The following is a 16281-nucleotide window of genomic DNA, read 5'->3' on the forward strand; positions in this document are numbered from 1 at the left end:
AGATTTTACAATGTAACTATTAGTGAACTATTAGGGTACTTTTTTAAGTTTTGTAAAATTAGTGCTGAAAGTAATACCAGAAGTTGTATTCAGGCGTTAATATTCATATGTCTGATGAGAGTGTAGGGCATAAAGAAGGAATCGCTTTTTTAATAAACAGCTGAACAGCACAGCTTTCAACTGATTGAAGGTTTGCCTTTGACCTACGTGTCACAGCATATGCTGCCAAAAACTTCAGATGCGTGAGAGTTAAGCATAAAACACCATCGTGATTACCAAAAGCTAAGAAAAACAAAATGACATATTTGTGCCAGCTGTGCAGGACAGTGTGATTCATTGTTTTGGAAAAGAAGATGATATCAGAATTAAGATAGATATGTCCACGTAGACATTGCCCTAAACTCTTGACTAATATGGTCTGATTAAATAACAATCACACTTCTTCAAAATAGAAGTCTGTCAACTTCCACAAGCATTTGATGTATTCATGCTATAAATAACCTTTTTTTTTGAATAAATATTTATTTACTTCAAAGGCAGAGTTACAGAGAGGGGGGAGGGACAGAAAGAGAGAGAGTCAGAGAGAGATCTTCCATCCTTTGATTCACTCCCCCAAATGGCCACAACAGCCAGGGCTGGGCCACGCTGAAGCCAGGAGCCATGAATTTCTTCTGGGTCTCCCACATGGGACTTGGGCCATCTTCCACTGCTTTCCCAGGCCATAGCAGGGAGCTGGATCAGAAGTAGAGTGGCCATGATTTGAACTGGCACCCATATGGAATATCAGTGTGGCAAGCAGCAGCTTTACCCACCATGCCACAGCACCAGCCCCTCAAATAGTTTTGATATGGACTAAGACAAGGGGCACATTTGATATGGACTAAGACAAGGGGCACACCCAAACTTCTAATGTTTTGATGTTTTACAGAAAACACAATTATGGTATTTCTAAAACTTAACTAGGCCGGCGCCACGGCTCACTAGGCTAATCCTCCGCCTTGCGGCGCCGGCACACCGGGTTCTAGTCCCGGTCGGGGCGCCGGATTCTGTCCCGGTTGCCCCTCTTCCAGGCCAGCTCTCTGCTGTGGCCAGGGAGTGCAGTGGAGGATGGCCCAAGTCCTTGGGCCCTGCACCCCATGGGAGACCAGGATAAGTACCTGGCTCCTGCCATCGGATCAGCACGGTGCGCCGGCCGCGGCGGCCATTGGAGGGTGAGCCAACAGCAAAAGGAAGACCTTTCTCTCTGTCTCTCTCTCTCACTCTCACTGTCCACTCTGTCTGTCAAAAATAAAAATAAATAAATAAATAAAATAAAAAAATGAAAAAAACTTAACTATGAGTTCAGAAATGTGTCACCACCTCCTGAGAATAATATGAGGTCAAATTGACCCACTTTGGTAGAGACCTTGGAGTAAGTCTTTTCCTGCCATTTCTGAACACATTTTATCTCTTTAGGTGTGTCCTTGATTAGAAGTGTAGCTCTATGCTGCTCTTTTAATTCAAGTCTTTGCACAGTACTCACATAAAATCATGCAACAGAGCACACATGTGCACCATTCTCAGTTAAGCGTTGGGTAAGGCTCAGAATCCGCTGCTTGACACATATTCTCCCTAAGTTATCAGAGCTGATTGCACAAGCGAACATGTAACTACATAGAAATAACATCTCATGATAAATAGTATCAGGATGCACCACAAATGTGGGAGGTTGCTCTATCTCTGACTTTACATTTGAGTAGTTTTCAAATATTACTAATGAATCAATCATTTTGTTCTGAATTTTAGTGGTTAGATGTTTTTCCATTAATTTTAGCAGCGAGATGGAGCAGGATGTACAGGGGATTCCCACTATCCCACCCCAACCTATGCTCAACCTCCCCCACTACATCCTGCCCCAAGTGGTGCATTTGCAGCGATGAACCCGCATTGACATATCACTATCCCCACAGTCCACAGCTTACAGTGGGGTTCACTCTTGGTGTTGAACACTCTGTGGGTATACACATGCATAAAGACGTATGTCCACCATTGTAACATTTTATGGACTTTTGCCTTTTCCAGGATGTCATATAGTTGGAATCAACCAGTATGCAGACTTTTTAGATTGGCTTCTCACACTTACTAATTTTCTTCCTTGTCTTTCCATGGCTTAACAACTCATTTCTTTTTAGCGTTGAATAGTATTCCATTTTCTGGGTGTTCCAGAGTTCATTTATTCACTCACCTACTGATGGATATTTTGGTTACTTCCAGGTTTTGGCAAGAAGTTACTCTAAATCTGTCTGTGCATGCAGAATTCTGTGTGGACATAAGTTTTCATGACTCAATATTGAAGCATTAATTTCTCTGTACTTTTTTTTTCAAGGTACCATCTTAATTTAAATAAAGAATTGTCTGAGATTTCAATGTGAGCTACATTGCAAAAAGCACGACTCTTGGCAAACTATTCATCTATATGAGTCAGAATTTTCTTTATAGCAAAGCCAAAATAAAAATACTGAAACAAATTGGAAGCTAAAATGTGTGTGACTGCAAGTCATCCATAATTTCAGATCTCAAGTTTTTGTATTCATCTGAATATTGCTGTCTTTGAACTCTCCTTTGTTATCTTTGAGCCAAGTAATTGTTATAAATTTGGGCTTATAAATGAGCCAATAAAACACAGCTCTTTTTTTTTCTTTTTTTGATCTTTCATATAACAGGACTCCATTGGAAACAAGAATCCATTGCCAAAAAACATTTTTGTGTCTTTTAAAAAATATGTTTATTTGTTTTCATCTACTTGAAAAGCAGAGTGGCAGAGAAAAAGAGATAAAGAAAGATATCTTCCTTCTGCTAGTCCACTCTCCAAATGGCCACAACAGCCAGGACTGGGCTGGGTGGAAGCCAGTAGCCTGGAACTCCATCCATTTTCCCACATGGTGGCAGGGCCCAAGCACTTGAGCCATCACCTGGTGCCTCCCAGGATGTATTAGCAGGAAGTTGGGTCAGAAGCAGAGGTGCCAAGACATGAACTACTCTCCAATATGGGATGCAGGGATCCCAGGCAGCAGCTTATCCACTGCACAACAACAGCCACCCCAAAATAAAATCACATTTACAAATTTTTATTTGAGAGATAGAGAGAGGGACAGGGAGAGTGAGATGGATTGAGGTCTCCCACTTGCTAGTTCACTTCCTGAATGCTCACAACAGCCAAACCTGGGCTGAGTCTGAAGCTGGGAACTCAGTTTGGGTCTCCCGTGGGATGACAAGGACTCCACTATTGGCGCTAACACTGCCTCTACCAAAGTCTGCATTAGAAGAAAGGTAGAATCGGGAGTCAGAGCTGAGTATCAAACCCAGGTACTCCGACTTAGGTTTTCTTCAAATCAGTGTCTTACCTGATTGACCAAAACCCATTCCTAAAAATCAAAGCTTTATAAAATGTGAAAAATACTGAAACAAAGAGACATACAAAGTAGAGAATATGAGATAATTTCATACTCACAGGCACATGTCTTTTGTTTTTGATTGACTAGTTGTATATTCTCATGGGATGCAGCATGTCTCAAAACATGCATAAAATGTGCAATGATTAAATCTGGGTATTAGCATACCCATCACCTCAATCATTTATCATTTTTATGTCTGTCAGAAGCACTCAAAAACCCTCTCTTCCAGTTATTTTGAAATATACAAGTTTTGAACTGTAGTCATCCTATCTGTGCAACAGAACTTAATCCTTGCGTTTAACTGTATTTTTGTACCCTTTAACCGACTCCTCTCTATCCTCCCTTTTCCGAGGCCACCCCCTCCCAGCTTCTGGCCTATGTGTGGAGAGGACTCACTGGAGGCTGGTAGGTGTTGTACCAGCACCACAGGCTGAGCATCAGCGCTGAGCATTGCAACATGGGAGTGTTGGATACCTTGTGGTAGGGCTTCTCTTCCTCCTCTGAGCTCCCACCATAGGGCTCAGTGGGGATATCAGATATGCTAATCCTGCCCAAGGCACAGAGAGCCTTCATTCACCAAGGCCATGTTCCCAGTTATTAACAGTGAACATGACATGCAATTGTAACCTGTTGACTCTGGCTGGGCAGTTGCTTCTAAGCAACAACTTCTAGCAGGTGCACTCAAATCTTTACTGGGAGGTCAGTTGACTTGGCACATCCCCTTCCTACTGAATGACTAACGCGTTGTCTCAGTCCCTTCAGTGAGATCTCAGTGCAGTCAGGGTCCCTTCCCAAGCCCTCCCTGGCTTTGAGAATTGTATCTGGAGCCAAAGGCAGCAGTTGGGAGTAGGGAAGAAAACAGGACATGTGGTTCTCGGTAATAGTCCCCAATCGTTGCATTCTCATCTGGTGTCCAGTTGTGTAGGCCCTGCAGAAAACAGCTCTGGCCTCCATGCTCTGGTCTTGAGGTCATTTCAGGATCTCGCCTCTCTCGACTTCTGCCTTGCATAGAAGGCATTCAGCTGCTGTTCTGCAGGGATCAAGGCACAGCACACAACTGCAGCCTTTTCTGTGTATACTGAATGCAGGGGACTTCTATATGATCTGTCACTTCCCTGAGCTCTACACCAAGAGTGAGGCTCAGATCCACTCTTAGCTCATATTCTCAAGGCTTCCTTGGGGTTCTACATTCACCCTATTGCATCCCCTACAGCAGTCTCTTCTCCAGTAGTTGCTCTCCTCCTCCCAAAGCATGGGTGGGGAGTGATGGGAGTGGGAGGGACTATAACTGACTAACCACAGGGTTCCTCCATATCTATTGTTTATAAAAAGTACTTTACATCCTCAGACTGTCATGTCGAACTCTGATATTTCAGAAGTTGATTCTCTTAAAGCCACTGTTTCTGGTATTCCAATTGTCTATTTTTTCTTTAATTTAGAGAGTTATTTATTAATTTGAAAGTCAGGTTAGAGAGAGAGAGAGGGGGAGAGAGAGAGAGAGAGAGAGAGAGAGAGAGAGAGAGAACTTCCATCTACAGGTTCATTCCCCAGATGGCTACAATGCCCAGGGCTGGGCCAGGCCGAAGCCAGGAGCCAGAAGCTCCATCCAGGTCTCCCACATGGGTGCAGGAGCCCACACACTTGAGCCATCTTCTGCTTTTTCCAGGCCAATATCAGGGAGCTGGATCAGAAGTGGAGCAGCCGGGACACAAACTGGTGCCTGTGTGGGATGCCAGCATCATAGGCAGCAGCTTAACCTGCTACACCACAACATCAGTCCCTCAATAGTCTATTTTTTAACCCCAAATCTTGGAATTTGTCTGCTTTTGTACTTTTTGTCTACTTTTCTACTCAATGATCATTCCTAAAAAATCTAAGGACTTTCCCTGATGGTTTAGTTCTGGTAAAATAATTACTGGGAATAAAAATACACTAATATTTCAAAATATCATCTCACTATATACATATGAAACCAGATACCATAAAGCCTCAAGGAACTCAAAGTGAACCCTGTCCTTACAGAGAGAGGCCAATTCATAATAACACAAATGTGCTTAGGTCAAACAAAGCCAGGAAAAATATTTCCATCAAAGATTAACTCCAGAAAGTATCATACATAAATTCCAGAAAACAATGTGTAAACTCTTATTTAATTAAAACATTTGTAATAAAACCACCATGTCCTTGCTAAAAGAAGTTTCTCTTTCTCAGAGATTCAGACTCTGTTGCAGGAAACAATCAGAAATGAAGACAAGACAGCCTCAGCCGTAAATCCCTGATTTGGTGAAATAGGGAGATGGCAGATAAACAACCAACACATCTGGAAAGTAAATACTGTATTTCACAGACACGTATAAAAATATATGTGAATATGCATGTGTGTAATATCATCTCTATAGTTTGCTAGAAGGTACTAGTAACTTTTGAGAAATTAAAATTGAAAGGGACAAAAGGAGTGCAAAGGGGCAGGGTTGAGTTGGGTTGATTTATAATTTTAAGAAAGGCAGTGAAAAAAGGTCATCCGAGTTAGGACCTGGAAAGGAAGAGGGAGGGTTTACAGTGACCACAAGGAATGAATTACAGGCCGAAGGGGCAACAAGTGCAAGGGTCCTAAGGCAGGAAATACTGGAATGATTAAGGAAAGGCACAGAGCCAAGATTGGAGCAGAAGACTGAGACAAGAGCAGTAGAAAGAGAAGCCAGAGGCATAGGAGGAGGAGGCAAGGACACAAGACCTTGGGAGCCACTGTAACAAATTGACATTTTCTCTGGAAGGTTCTGAGATGAGAGGGATATAAACTGAGCTACTGAAAAGGATCAGTATAGTTTTCTGGTTGAAAGTAGATTGCAGGTAGCAAAAGGTGCAGTGAGGAAGCTCTTGCAGCACTCCAGGTGGGCCATGGAGGTCTGCACCGCGGTGGCAGCAGTGGAGCTGGCTGGACACGCCCTCCACTGTTTCTGATGAAATGGCAGCCCTCAACTATATCGTTATTTTCTTATAATCTGTCATTTCTAACCAGCTGATTTGAAGGTGTTTCTCTGTGCTTTAGTTTCCAGTAGTTTGTCCCCTTCTAAGTAGACCCTTTCTTTTCTTTATCCTATTTGGAGTACACTCAGCTTATTGGGTCTGGAAGTTGATGTTCTTAACCAAATTTGAGAAATTCTCAACTATGATTTTTTTCTATGGTGAAAAATACGTATTCAGAATTAGCCAGGCTGGCGCCGCGGCTCACTTGGCTAATCTTCCACCTGCGGCACCAGCACACTAGGTTCTAGTCCTGGTCGAGGTGCCAGATTCTGTCCTGATTGCTCCTCTTTCAGTCCAACTCTCTGATGTGGCCTGAGAAGGCAGTGGAGGATGGCCCAGGTGCTTGGGCCCTGCACCCGCATGGGAGACCAGGAGGAAGCACCTGGCTCCTGGCTTTGGATTGGCATAGCTCCAGCCGTAGTGGCCATTTGGGGGGGTGAACCAATGGAAGGAAGACCTTTCTCTCTGTCTCTCTCTCTCACTGTCTAACTCTGCCTGGAAGAAGAAGAAGGAGAAGGAGAAGGAGAAGGAGAAGGAGAAGGAGAAGGGGGGGGGGAAGGGGAGGGGGAGGGGGAGGGGGGGAGGGGGAGGAGGAGGAGGAGGAGGAGGAGGAGGAGGAGGAGGAGAAGAAGAAGAAGAAGAAGAAGAAGAAGAAGAAGAAGAAGAAGAAGAAGAAGAAGAAGAAGAAGAAGAAGAATTAGAAGAAGAAGAATTAGAAGAATTAGAAGAATTAGAAGAATTAGAAGAAGAATTAGAAGAATTAGCCACCTGGTCTCAGCTGGAATGATCTCAACTTTGCTGGCCACATCCAGAGCATCATAATCAGGAGCCAGTCGAACATGTCTTCTGTCAGGGCTGATCAGGGTACTGACCTTTGAACTTTGAACATCAATGTCAGAGTTTCTGCCCAGCCTGTCAGATCTGGTGCTTGTTGGCCTCGACATTCACAATGAAGACTGTGCTGTTGTCTTCCCTCTTCTTCAAGGCAGACTCAGTGGTCAGGGAGAACCTGATGCTGGCATAGTGGTCAAGCTTGTTTCTCCTGGGGTCCTGGGGGCACCCCTCCAAGGATATCTGGACTGCCACCAGAGACGTAATGTCTTGGGCCATGGAAGCAGGTGATGTGTGGATCTTCTTTTCTGTGGCTGTGGCTTCCTCTCAGCATTGCCTTCTTGGTCTTCAAAGCCTTTGTTTTGTTTTGGTAGGGCCAGGAGCTTCCTTTTTCACCTTTAGTGCCATCTTGGTAAAAAGGCCAATTTTTATTTTTTAAATTTATTTATTTATATTTGAAAGTCAGAGTTACACAGAGAGAGGGAGAGACAGAGAAAGAAATCGTCCAGCCACTGGTTCACTCCCCAAATGGCTGCAACAGACAAAGTCAGGAGCCAGGAGCTTCATCCAGGTCTCCCAGGGGCCCAAGCACTTGGGCCATCTTCTGCTGCTTTTCCCAGGCCATTTGCTGGGAGCTGGATTGGAACTGAAGTAGTCAGGATAAGAACCAGCACCCATATAGGATGCTGGCATCGCAGGCAGCAGCCTTATCTGCTACATCACAATGCTGGTCCCTCAATTATGATTCTATCAATATTTTTCTACCTCGTCCTTTCTCCTCTCCTGGGATTCCAATTACATACACATAAGGCCTCTTGCTAGTAGCCCGTAAGTCACTATAAACTTGTTCGTATTCTTCCAAACTCCTTCCCCGACCCTATTCTTTAAACTGAATATTTTAGCAATTTAGTTTCAAGTTTGATTATTCTTTCTTCTGCCATTTCTGATGGGTCTTCCTTTTCTTTCTTATCTCCTTCCTTCCCTCCCTTCCTCCCTCCTTTCTTTCTTAGAGAGAGAGCACTGCCATCTACTAATTCACTTCCCAAATGTCCTCAATGGCCCCAGCTGTGACAGGCCAAAAGCATAAGCCAGGAACTCAGTCTAGTTCTCCCACTTGTCGAGAACCCAACTACTTGAGCCATCACCTGATGACTCCCAGGGTCTGCATTAGCAGGGAGCTGGAATCAGGATCTGGAGCTGGGATTCAAACCCAGATATTCCAACATGGGCTGTAAGTGCCTTACCCAGTGTCCTAACTACTAAGTAAAATGTCCTCCCTGTGTCTCGACTTTTTAATTCACATATCTTACTTTATCTTTAGATCTAGAATTTCCATTTGATTCTATTTTTATAGTTTCCATTTTTCCACTGCTGTGATAGCCAAGCCTTAAGAGTGTACGTTAGGAGCATGTTCTTGGTTCAGCAGAAAATGGAACTTTTCTAATCACATGAAGAAATGAGACAGCATAACCAATCATCAAGACTAAAAAACAGTCAATAGAATCATTTATCAAACAAAGACTTTCAAGCACTGGTCCTACATTTATTTAAGCACTTAAGGGAAAATATGGTCATACCAAAGAAACAGATTGATGATCTCAGCAATCCACAGGAACTTAACTATGCATCAAAATAAAATGTGATTACAATTGAAAGGAGTAAACACCCAACAAAAAATTTTAGCACTCAAAAAATGAAACAAAGAATTGCATGCAATGAAAATTTCTCTGGTGGAGCCAGCATTGTGCAGTGGGTTAAGCCACCGCCTGCGAAGCTGGCATTCCATATGGGCTCTGGTTTGAGTCCCAGTTGCTCCACTTCTGATCCAGCTCCCTGCTAATGAGCCTGGGAAAGCAACAGAAAGTGGCCCAAGGACCTGGGTCCCTGCCATCCATGTGAGACACCCAGATGGAGGTCTGGGCTCCCGGCCTTGGTCTGGCCCATTCACAGTCATTGCAGCCATCTAGAGAGTGAACTAGCAGATGGGAGATCTTTTTCTCTCTTTGTCTTTCTCTCTGTGTCACTCTGTCTTTCAAATAAATAAAATAAATCTTTAAAACAAATTTTCTACAACATGTAAACAAAAAGGGAAAGTGTTACAGTCAGGAGAAAAATCTATCAAATAGACACACAGCAGATTAGCAGACAACACTGAAACAGCTGGTATGCATACTGTACATATATTCAAGGATGTAAAGGAAAACATGAATTAATAGGAGGGAAGTGAAGATGTAAAAAGACATCAGGGGAACTTCTTTTTTAATTAATTTATTTTTTGACAGGCAGAGTTAGAGAGAGACAGAGACAGAGAGAAAGGTCTTCCTTTTCTGTTGGTTCACCCCCCCAAATGGCTGCTACAGCCGGCGTGCTGCGCCAATCCAAAGCTGGGAGCCAGGTGCTTCCTCCTGGTCTCCCATGTGGGTGCAGGGCCCAAGCACTTGGGCCATCCTCCACTGCACTCCCAGGCCATAGCAGAGAGCTGGACTGGAAGAGGAGCAACTGGGACAGAATCTGGAGCCCCAACCAGTACTAGAACCCAGGGTGCCAGTGCTGCAGGCGGAGGATTAGCCAAGTGAGCTGCAACACCAGCCATCAGGGGAACTTCTACGGATGAAAAATGTAGTACCTGAAATGAAAACACACTGGTAGAATTTAGCGGATGGGGCCGGTGCTGTGGCGCAGTGGGTTAAAGCCCTGGCCTGAAGCGCCTGGGAGCCAGTTCTAGTCCTGGCTGCTCCTCTTCCGATCCAGCTCTCTGCTATGGCCTGGAATAGCAGTAGAAGATGGCCCAAGTCCTTGGGCCCCTGCACCCACATGAGAGACCTGGAAGAAGCTCCTGGCTCCTGCCTTTGGATGGGCACAGCTCCAGCTGTTGTGGCCATTTAGGGAGTAACCAGCGAATGGAGGACCTCTCTCTCTGTCTCTACCTCTCTCTGTAACTCTGACTTTTTTTTTTTTTTTTTTTTGACAGGCAGAGTGGACAGTGAGAGAGAGAAAGACAGAGAGAAAGGTCTTCCTTTGCCGTTGGTTCACCCTCCAATGGCCGCCACGGCTGGCGCGCTGTGGCTGGCGCACTGCACTGATCCGATGGCAGGAGCCAGGAGCCAGGTGCTTCTCCTGGTCTCCCATGGGGTGCAGGGCCCAAGCACTTGGGCCATCCTCCTCTGCACTCCCTGGCCACAGCAGAGAGCTGGCCTGGAAGAGGGGCAACCGGGACAGAATCTGGCACCCCAACCGGGACTAGAACCCGGTGTGCCGGCGCCACTAGGCGGAGGATTAGCCTAGTGAGCCGCGGCGCCGGCCTGTAACTCTGACTTTCAAATAAATAAAATAAGTCTAAAAAAAAAAAAGAATGAATAGCATATCAGACATCACAGAGAAAAGAACAGTGAATTTGAAGACGCAGCGGTAGGAACTATCCAAAATAGAGCAGAAAGGAAAAAAGCTGGGGGAAACTGAGCAGAGATTCGGGCACTGCTGTAACTGTGTATAACAGGAATCCCAGAAGAAGCGATCGATCAGAGGAGGCAAAGAAGATGTTTAATGGAATTAATGGCCAAAATTTCCCAAATCTGGTGGAAGTACAGACGAACATTCTCAGAATTTTAATATACCCCAAGAAAGATAAATACAAAAAGAGCCACACCAAAACACATCATAATCAAACTGCTGAAAGCTAGTGGTTTATAGACTATGACAGGGGCAGACTTTTAACCTAGCAGGTAGGACGCCACCTGCGACTCACACTGGAACACCTGGTTCAACATCTGCCTACAGCTCCTGACTCAGGTTCCTACTAATGCAGACTTTGAGCGGCAGCAGTGATGGCTCAAATAGTTGAGTTCCTGCTGCCTACATGGGAAACCTGGACTGAGCTCCCAGCTCCCTGCTCTTCAGCCTGGCCCAGCCCCAGCTGTTATGGGCATTTGGGGAGTGAAGCAGTGGATGGGATCTCTCTCTCTCATTTCCACTCTATTTCTGCTTCTCAAATTACAAAAAAAAAAAAAAAAAAAAAAAAGTGAGTAAAATAAAAAACTAAAATAACTAAAACATTTTAAAGCAGATAAAAGGGGAAAGACAGAAGGGTGGAGATGAGAATGATGGAAGAGCGAAGATGAGAATTATAGAAGATGTTTTGTTAGAAATTATGGAAACCAGACAATAACTGAATAGCATCTTTAAAGAGTTGAAGCAGGGAGGCAAGGATGGAGGCAGTGACTACTGTTTGGCACAGTTAAGACCTGACTTGAGGGGCCGGCACTGTGGCACAATGGGTAGAGCCACCGTCTGCAGTGCTGGCACCCCATTTGGGCACCGGTTGGAGACCCAGCTGCTCCTCTTCTGATCCAGCTCTCTGCTATGCCCTGGGAAAGAGGTAGAAGATGGCCCAAGTCCTTGGGCCCCTGCACCCATATGGGAGACCTGGTTCCTGGCTTCAATCAGCTCAGCTCTGGCCATTGTGGCCATTTAGGAGTGAACCAGAGGATGGAAGACCTCTCTCTCCTCTCCTCTCTCTCTGCCTCTGCCTCTGCCTCTCTGTAACTCTGCCTTTCAAATAACTAAATAGATCTTAAAAACAAACAAAAAAGACATGACTTGGACATGGACATCTGCATACCAGTGCAGATTGGGACATGCATCAGAGTGCCTGAGTTCGTATCTCAGCTCCTCTTTCAATTTCAGCTTACTGCTAATGAGCACCCTGGGAGGCAGCAAATGAAAACCCAGTTGGGTCCCTGCCACCCACAAGGGAAACCTGGATTGAGTTCTGGGCCCTGACTTTTGCCTCGCCCAGCACTGCTTATTGCAATGATTTGAGGAGTGACCTAGAGCTGGAAGATCTCTCTCTCTCTCTCTCTGTGCCTTTAAAATAATACATAAATGATTTTTTAAAATCAGCTGAGAGGGAAAATATATGTCAATCTAGAATTCTATATAAAAAAATAACTATGCTATGGGCTGGGTATTGGTTTGGGTGCCCCCAAATGCTCACATGTTGAAGGCTTGTTGCCCAATGTCTTATGTTAATGACTGATGGGTTAATGTTAATGGTTAATGGACCAAAGGTGGAAACATAATCGGATTATGGTATCTGAAGGTAAGGTAGAGCCTTTGAGGAATGATTCAATTGCATCAGGCTGGTCAGGGGGAGCCCCCAGGATCCAATCACAGTGGCTCTCTAAGGAGACCATATAAACATAGATGATGAAGGTTCTCTCTCTCTCCCTCCCTCTCTCTCTTTCTGCTTCCTGGTGCATCATTTGATCCCTCCTTTGCATGGATTCTGCCATCCACCTCACTTATCAGATGTCAGACCAATGGGGCCATCCCGCCTTGCACTGTGAACCTCCAAAGTTGTGAGCCAAAATAAATCCTCTTCCTTCGTAGTTAAGACTTTAGTTATAGAGATGAGAAGCTAATACAATACACATATTTCCTAAAGTAAAGACAAAATAAGGGTTTTTCAGATAAAAGCCAAGAGAATTTATTGCTTATATATATATAATATATATATATACATATATACATATATATACATATATATATTTTGAAAAGGATAAATGAAGTAGTTCAGGGGTAGAAAAATGATACCAGAGACAAATTTGGATCTACAGAAATGAACAAACAGCATCATAAGCAGTTAATATGTGGATAAATAAAAATTACATTTTTATTTATACATTTTCAATTTGGTTTTTTTTATTTTTTTATTTTTTTATTTTTTGACAGGCAGAGTGGACAGTGAGAGAGAGAGACAGAGAGAAAGGTCTTCCTTTACCGTTGGTTCACCCTCCAATGGCCGCCGCGGCCGGCGCACCGCGCTGATCCGATGGCAGGAGCCAGGAGCCAGGTGCTTTTCCTGGTCTCCCATGGGGTGCAGGGCCCAAGCACCTGGGCCATCCTCCACTGCACTCCCTGGCCACAGCAGAGAGCTGGCCTGGAAGGGGGGCAACCGGGACAGAATCCGGCGCCCCAACCGGGACTAGAACCCGGTGTGCCGGCGCCGCAAGGTGGAGGATTAGCCTAGTGAGCTGCGGCGCCGGCCTATACATTTTCAATTTGTTTTTGTCCGTGTTTAGTTATTTTTTATCTCCTTGGAAGGCAGAGAGAGAGAGAAAGAGAGAGAGGGAGAGAGGTGTCTCTTCCATCCACTGATCCACTCCCAAATGCACGCAAAATCCATGGCTGGGCGAAGCCAAAGCCAGGAGCCTGGAACTCCATATGGGTCTCCCTCATGGGTGTCAGGGACCCAAGCACATGAGCCATCATCTGCTATTTCCCAGGATATATTAGCAGAAAGCTGGACCAGAAACCAGAGTAGTCGGAACTCGAACCCAGCACTGTGGTATGCAATGTGGGCATTTCAAGAGGCAGTTTATGTTGAAATCCTTACTTAAGGTATACTAAGCTGATCTTCTGTATATTAAGATAATCGAAAATGAATCTTAGCCGGCGCCGTGGCTCAATAGGTTAATCCTCCACCTTGCGGCGCCGGCAAACCGGGTTCTAGTCCCGGTTGGGGCGCCGGATTCTGTCCCGGTTGCCCCTCTTCCAGGCCAGCTCTCTGCTATGGCCAGGGAGTGCAGTGGAGGATGGCCCAGGTGCTTGGGCCCTGCACCCCATGGGAGACCAGGAAAAGCACCTGGCTCCTGGCTCCTGCCAGGATCAGCGCGGTGCGCCGGCTGCAGCGGCGGCCATTGGAGGGTGAACCAGCGGCAAAGGAAGACCTTTCTCTCTCTGTCTCTCTCTCTCACTGTCCACTCTGCCTGTCAAAAAAAAAAAAAAAAAAAAGAAAATGAATCTTGATGTGAATGGAAGGGGAGAGGGAGTGGGAAAGGGGAGGGTTGTGGGTGGGAGGTACGGTATGGGGGGGAAAGCCATTGTAACCCATGAGTCGTACTTTGGAAATTTATATTCATTAAATAAAAGATAAAAAAAAAAGAAAAGAAAAAGATAAGCTGCTGAATTCATGAAGATAAAAAGTAATCAACATGCTAAAAATTAACTTAAGGTTCCAGATTGTATCTGTAGGATATTTCAGAGCAGAAAAATAATATTCACCTTGGCGACAGATTGTCTACTGGATATAGTGAGAGAGGTGGAATAAAACAAAAAAGAGTTCAAAAAAAAAAAAAAAAAAAAGAGGCAGTTTAGCCTTCTCTACCACAATGCCTGCTCCAGACATTATTCCTCATAGTGTATAACAACAGCACTGAAGGTAGGATGGGGGAAGTGGAAGCATAAAGTTGTCAAGTTCCTACATTTTGCATGAGGCGACAATTATTTAAAGGTAAGCTTTACTATGATAAAGTATATACTCCAAACTGTAGAACCACTACTAAAAACTAAGACAAAGAGGTCTAATATTCAAAAGAGGAGATAAAATTAAATCATAAAAATAACACTATTATTCCAAATAAAGGCAGGCAAAGAGGGACAAAATGGATTAAAAAAAAAAAAAAAAACAAGCAGAGCAAATAGAAAACACATAGCAAGATAGCAGATTCAAGCCTAACCATGTCAATGATTATATTAAATCCAAATGGCCTAAGCACTCCAATTAAGAGAGGTATCGTTAGATTAGATTTAAAAGGAAAAAAAAATGCAAGACCCAACTATGTGAATTTTTTCTGGAAAACCATTTTTTTTAATTTTTATTTTTTGACAGGCAGAGTTAGACAGTGAGAGGGAGAGAGACAGAGAGAAAGGTCTTCCTTCTGTTGGTTCACCCCCCAAATGGCTGTCACGGCCGGCACACCACACTGATCCGAAGCCAGGAGCCAGGTGCTTCCTCCTGGTCTCCCATGGGGTGCAGGGCCCAAGCACTTGGGCCATCCTCCACTGCCCTCCCGGGCCACAGCAGAGAGCTGGCCTGGAAGAGGGGCAACCGGGACAGAATCTGGCACCCCAACCGGGACTAGAACCCGGGGTGCCGGCGCCACAGGTGGAGGATTAGCCTAGTGAGCCGCGGCGCCGGCCTAGAAATCTATTTTAAACATAAAGATAGAGCCAGGTAGCCACTTCTGGTTTGGAGCATCCAATTCATGAGTTGCTGTGTTTTCAAATCAATTCTTTATACTTTTATTGTGCCTCAGTTTACCTTTTAAGCACGTTAGAGTTGTCGTCGGAACGTTTTAGAAATATCGTTAACTCACTCATGTTTTCCTTTCATAAACTCGAAAGGGAGAAGAGATTTGAAGACCTAGAAGGCATATAAACCAACTTCAGTATGTGGATAGCGACCGGAACCTGAAACATTGCAAAAAGAAATACTAAAACAAGGAAACTGAACAGTGGGTATTGAATGATATTGAGGAATTTAAACACTGTAACTGCAGTTACGCTTTTTTTTAAAAAGGGAGGAGAGAGGAAAGGGACATTAATTCAGGAATTCAGAGAGAGAAAGGAATGAATTTGCTTTGGCAGCCCTCGGACCCTCTGCAACATTCCTGACAGTAACCGCTGGGGTGCCTTGGGTGGGGACCCGCCTTCAAAGTGTCTCAAAGTCAACTCCTCAGCCTGCCATTCGCGGCTCTCCACATCACACACACACACACACACACACACACACAGTTTTCCCTGCGGACAGGTGTTCAACAGCACAGGACAGACATACCTAGGCGACTTGCGCCAAACAGCTTTGGGGCTGAGTGTCAGGGGGCCGTGTCAGCGACAGAGCCCTTGGGCCTTGAGGGCGGCCGGACGCCGGCCGGCGGTGGAGAGCGAATCTGAGGGCAGTGAGAGAGACGCCCGCTGCTTCGGGCCCTGCTCCTCGAGGGGCGAGCTGGTCGGGGGTGAAGCTCGGGAGCGGGCAGGGGCCTTCCAAAGCCCCTTCAGGCTCTGACATCCTCCGACCCTGGCTTGGACGGACGAAGCTGGCTTGGAGGACCCCCCCACCACCACCACCACAGAAGCCGACCCACAGCTGGGCCACAACAAAGAGCTGGGGTCTGGGGCACGTTGCCGCCCCCGGGAGGTTTTGGAAACT

At 45.2% G+C, this 16281-nt stretch overlaps 1 protein-coding gene across 6 annotated transcripts in view; it reads right to left on the bottom strand.

Annotated features, from left to right (window-relative positions):
- LOC108175373 (olfactory receptor 13C7) overlaps positions 1-16165 on the bottom strand; it is a 37550-nt gene extending 21385 nt beyond the window's left edge. For 3 of the 6 annotated variants that reach the window (XR_011380931.1, XR_011380929.1, XM_070054314.1), the window contains exon 1: positions 15910-16165. The gene's annotated coding sequence lies outside the window, so the exon portion shown is untranslated. Of the gene's footprint in view, positions 1-15393 lie in introns of all 6 variants that reach the window. The other 3 variants (XR_001792439.3, XM_070054304.1, XM_051856749.2) reach the window with 2 other exon arrangements.
- Between the last annotated feature and the right edge of the window lie 116 nt (positions 16166-16281).

This window comes from Oryctolagus cuniculus, chromosome 1 (genome assembly GCF_964237555.1).
Source record: "Oryctolagus cuniculus chromosome 1, mOryCun1.1, whole genome shotgun sequence".
In the NCBI taxonomy this organism is placed as follows: domain Eukaryota; kingdom Metazoa; phylum Chordata; class Mammalia; order Lagomorpha; family Leporidae; genus Oryctolagus; species Oryctolagus cuniculus.